The 5,341-nt window shown below is 37.8% G+C and overlaps 1 non-coding gene across 1 annotated transcript; it reads left to right on the top strand.

Annotated features, from left to right (window-relative positions):
* Positions 1-2,209: 2,209 nt before the first annotated feature.
* Positions 2,210-2,316, top strand: LOC127117029 (small nucleolar RNA R71). Its single transcript, XR_007801793.1, has one exon. It is a non-coding gene; the product is annotated as a small nucleolar RNA R71 (small nucleolar RNA).
* The last annotated feature ends 3,025 nt before the right edge of the window (positions 2,317-5,341 follow it).

Below are 5,341 nucleotides of genomic sequence, written 5' to 3' on the forward strand. Positions count from 1 at the left end.
TATAGTTTCCCCTTTTTCATTTTCAATAACTGTTATACCTCCTTTCTTCGGTACCATGTGTACAGGACTAACCCATTTGCTATCAGATATAGGATATATGATACCTGCCTCTAATAACTTGGTTACTTCCTTCTTCACTACCTCACTCAGGATCGGGTTCAGTCTCCTCTGATGTTCCCTAGAAGTTTTACAGTCTTCTTCTAGCATGATGCGGTGCATACAAATAGAAGGACTTATTCCTTTAAGGTCGGTGATGTTGTATCCTAGTGCGGTTGGATATTTTCTTAAGATATGTAGGAGTTTTTCAGTTTCGAGTTTTCCTAGGTCTGCATTAACTATCACTGGTCTTTCAAGTTCTAAGTCTAGGAATTCATATCTCAGATTTTTGGGAAGTGTTTTCAGGTCTAGGGTTGGTTTCTTAAGGTACTTCGTAGGATCCGGTGTTATTGCTAAACATTGGTTGAGTTTGTCTTCTACAAGATAGTCAGACGATTTGTCCTTTTCTAACTCTGTTTCTTTTATGCATTCATCGATGATATCCATGAAGTAACATGTATCTTCTATTGCACGTGCTTTCGAAAATTGGGAAAGAATGAACTCAATTTTCTCTTCTCCTACTTCAAAAGTGAGTCGTTCTCGTTTTACGTCTATGATCGCACCAGCAGTTGCTAAGAATGGTCTTCCCAATATAATGGGTGTAACTTCATCTTCTCTAATGTCCATAATTATAAAATCGGTTGGGATGTAGAATTGACCTATGCGCACGGGAACGTTTTCAAGAATTCCTACAGGATATCTAACAGAACGATCTGCTAATTGCACAGACATTTTAGTTGGTCTTAATTCTCCCATTTCAAGTTTCTTGCATATGGATAAGGGCATAACACTAATACCGGCTCCTAAATCGCATAAGGCTTTATCTATGACAAATTTTCCTATGTGACAGGGTATAGAGAAACTACCTGGATCTTTAAGTTTAGGAGGCATATTCTGGATTATAGCGCTACATTCAGCAGTGAGTGTAACAGTTTCGCTATCTTCAAGTTTCCTTTTATTAGAAAGAATTTCTTTTAAGAACTTAGCATATGAGGGCATCTGCGTAATAGCTTCTGTAAATGGAATTGTGACGTTTAACTGTTTCAGTAGGTCAACAAATTTTTTAAATTGGCTCGCATCTTTGGCTTTAATAAGCCTTTAAGGGTAAGGGATAAGTGGTTTATAAGGTGGTGGAGGTACATAAGGTTCTTTCTTTTCTACGGTTTCCTTATTACTCTCTTCCTTTTCCTTAGGTGTACTTTCTTCCTCAATTGACTTCTTAGAGTTTTGGTTTTCATTTCTTGGATCTACTGGTCCTTCCACTTCCGTTCCACTTCTTAGTATGATTGCATGAGCGTGGCTTTTCGGGTTAGGTTGGGGCTGTCCAGGAAATGCACCAGTTGGGGCAGCAGTAGGCTCTTGTTGTTGAGCTACTTGTGATATTTGTGTTTCCAGCATTTTGTTATGGGTAGCCAAGGCATCTACTTTACTTGCTAGTTGTTTGATTTGTTCACTAGTGTGTATATTCTGGTTTAAGAAATCTTTATTGGTTTGCTGTTGAGAAGCTATGAAGTTCTCCATCATTATTTCCAAGTTGGATTTCCTAGGAACATTATTGTTAGGTGTAGATGGGGTCGGCTTTTGATATCCCGGAGGTATAGCTGGGGCTTGATTTGGAGCTTGTCCTGGTGCGTATAAAGCATTATTACTCTTGTATGAAAAATTTGGATGATTCTTCCAGTTTGAGTTATAGGTGTGTGAGTAGGGATTTCCTTGAGCATAATTTACTTGTTCTGCTTGGATTCCGGTTAGGAGTTGACAATCTGCAGGAGTGTGACCTTGGATTCCACAGACTTCGCAATTCTGAGTTGCGGCAACCACGGTGGTTGGAGGTGATACATTCAAACTTTCAATTTTCTGGGCAAGGGCTTCCACTTTTGCATTAACATGATCAAGGCTACTTATCTCGTACATGCCACTTTTCGTTTGAGGTTTCTCTACCATTGCTCGGTCGCTTCCCCATTGATAATGATTTTGAGCCATGCTTTCGATAAGTTGATAAGCATCGGCATAAGGTTTATCCATAAGTGCACCACCTGCTGCGGCGTCTATTGTTAACCTTGTGTTGTACAAGAGACCATTATAGAAGGTATGAATCACTAACCAGTCCTCTAAACCATGGTGTGGACAAAGTCTCATCATGTCTTTGTATCTTTCCCATGCTTCGAAAAGGGACTCGTTATCTTTCTGTTTAAATCCATTTATCTGGGCTCTCAACATAGCTGTTTTGCTTGGAGGAAAATATCGGGCAAGGAAGACTTTCTTCAACTCGTTCCATGTGGTAACTGAGTTGGAAGGAAGAGACTGAAGCCATCTTCTAGCTTTATCTCTTAACGAGAAAGGAAAAAGGCGAAGTTGAATTGCCTCTGAAGTGACACCATTAGCTTTAACAGTATCAGCGTATTGGACAAATACGGATAAATGAAGGTTTGGATCCTCGGTAGGATTTCCAGAGAATTGGTTTTATTGCACTGCCTGCAACAGAGAAAGTTTAAGTTCGAAGTTGCTTGCTTCGATTGCGGGTGGAGCAATACTCGAATGCGGCTCATCTTGTGATGGAGCGGCGTAATCTCGAAGAGCACGAGCTGGTTCTGCCATCTCGGGTATTGGTGAAGGAAGAATATTTTTGAGGTCGGGCACTTCGATAGGAGGGAGATTGTTTGCAGCACGATATTCCCGAATTCGTTGTAAGACTCGGAGATATAGTTCGATGTCGTTGATTCGTAAGTAAAACGGCTCGCCTTGTGAGCGAGTGTGTGGCATACAAATCAACGAAAGAAAGAAAAGAAAAAATAAAAAAAATTGCCTTAGTCTCTACAGCGTAACAGAAGAGTTACGATATCGACTAAACAAATATCCCCGGTAACGGCGCCAAAAACTTGATCGCGACTTTATGAGTCGAATTGGGGTACAAACTGCAAGTGCACAGTTCTATCGCGTAGTTTTAAAAGATATCGATCCCACAGGGACTTATGAATCGATATACCGTTTTCTAAGGTTACTTCGTAAAGCTAAGGCGGATGATAATTTGATTGTTTCGGGGGAAAAGTTAAAACTAAAACTAGATCTAAATTAAATATCAATTAAGCGGATATCGGTATGTAGTTCGTCGTAATTAGGGAATCAAAGCTTCTTTGGTTTCTTGGTTTTAAAATAAATCTTTTCAGTGGACACTATTGATTAAAAGTCTTTTCTCAAACTCTCGCTCTGTTGAATAGACTATGACTTTATATTAACGTAGCTATCACTTATTTGTTAAGTCCAAAATCACTTTTTGAAAACAATAGAATCCATAGAAACTCTTTTTAAGAAAATACTAATCGTTTAAACACCCTTGTCTCAAACTCTCGCTCTGTTGACTTAGATTATATAATTTAATTCAAATGCTTAACTCTCGTCCTCACATTTAACTTTTAAAAATACTTTTTGAAAAAGATTAGAATTTAATTAACTCTAAAAATTGCTTTCGCCCTGATCTAGAATTAATGTCCAAATTACACTGTCCAGTTAAAAGCTCAAACTTTCGTTCTATTGATTTTAACTTCTTTAGTCTTTTACTTTCGTACAAAAACCTTGGTATTAAACCTGTAAATTGAGACCATAAAAAGAGTGATTTTATTTTTAAGCGTAATTAAATCAACTTAGTTTTGATTCCTTCATTCCGCTTACTTTACATACCGATACCTAAATAAATTAGCCAGACATGCTAAACAGATCTAAACAATCATCATGCTTAAATAGAAACATCTCAGGCAAATAATGCAAATAAACAATAAAGCAGGGCATATATGAATTCAAACAATAATTAAAGAACCTGAATAATTAATGGCAATCTTGAACACTCCACCACAGACCGGTTGGATTTGTTCTTGAATTCTTCAATCGGACAGGAAAATAAAAGTGAAGGAATAAAAACCTAGGGTCTAACGTAAGGTTAGATCCGGTAAAAGATACACAATAGTTTCCGATGTAGAAACTATTGTGTGAAAAATTAATTAAGTGCTGAAAGATTCACTGGAAAAGAAAATAGAAATTGCAAAGGAAAGTAAAAACTGTAAAAAATAATGTTGTAAAGTATGCTTGCACGGCTGGAAGAAAAAAATATAGCACGAAGGAGAGAGACCCCATAGGGTTTGTTCCCTGGTTCTATTTATATTGTCCCCATTTGTAACGGTTTCCAAAACTCCTTCCGTAAAAGTGGTCTTCACGTTTCCCAGGTCAAGCGTAACAATAGGCTTCAACGTGCCTCTGTTGCGCTTCTGAAGCCAAAAATATAGGAGAATGGTGTGACGTCCGTCACACCATGTGTTACGCTCGTAACACAAGGCAGCAGGGCGTGACGCTCGTCACACCATGTGTGGCGCTCGTCACAGGCTCAGCGCTAGTACTTTTGGGTTGGGCTTTCGTTTGGTGAAATTTGCTTTTCTTCATTTCTTTTTGCACCTCTTTTTCTTCCTTTTTCACTTGTGCTTCAAATAAGCTACCTGAGATAAATAAGAGGAAAAATACCAAGTAATATCGAATAAAATGAAATAAATTGAAGTGAATAATAATATAATTTAATTAAATCGAGTCCAAAAATGTGATATTATTTCATGTTATCAGTTTTAGGTTGAGTTTTCTCCCTTGGATAACAAAAGACCTTAAGGCTTTGGGACCAATCAATTCACCAACTCATTTTGAGATTTTTACCCCGAACTACGAGGTTTTGATCCTAATCTTTTTAAGATGGTACGTAGGCAATGGGTTTATCCATCCAAACACAAATGTAAATAAACTTGTATATTCTCTTCTCATCTCTTCAATCATGTTTGCACAAACAAATTTTTCACAAAAAAACAAGAACCTTACAACAAATGTGAAAAGGGCTCCCTAGGAGTACCTAGGATGTTTTGGGTGCCTAACACCTTCCCATTGCATAACCAACCCCCTTACCCAGATCTCTGACTCTCTTTTACTAGTTTTTGATTCGATAAAACTTTTAGGTTTTTGTTCGCTTTCTAACCATTCCTTTGGATAAATAGAAGTGCGGTGGCGACTCGACTTGTATGATTTACCTTGGATTTAGTCAATATCTCTAATGGTAACGAATACCCCACTACAGAAAAGTGGCGACTCTGCTGGGGAATTTGGCCTAGTGGGTTTTGCCTACTTTTCATTTTTGTTGTATTGTTATGTATATTGTTTTGTGATATATTTTTGTGCAATTTGGGATTACTGTATTGTATGTAATGATTGAATTGCT

Source organism: Lathyrus oleraceus, chromosome 1 (genome assembly GCF_024323335.1).
Source record: "Lathyrus oleraceus cultivar Zhongwan6 chromosome 1, CAAS_Psat_ZW6_1.0, whole genome shotgun sequence".
Classification (NCBI taxonomy): domain Eukaryota; kingdom Viridiplantae; phylum Streptophyta; class Magnoliopsida; order Fabales; family Fabaceae; genus Lathyrus; species Lathyrus oleraceus.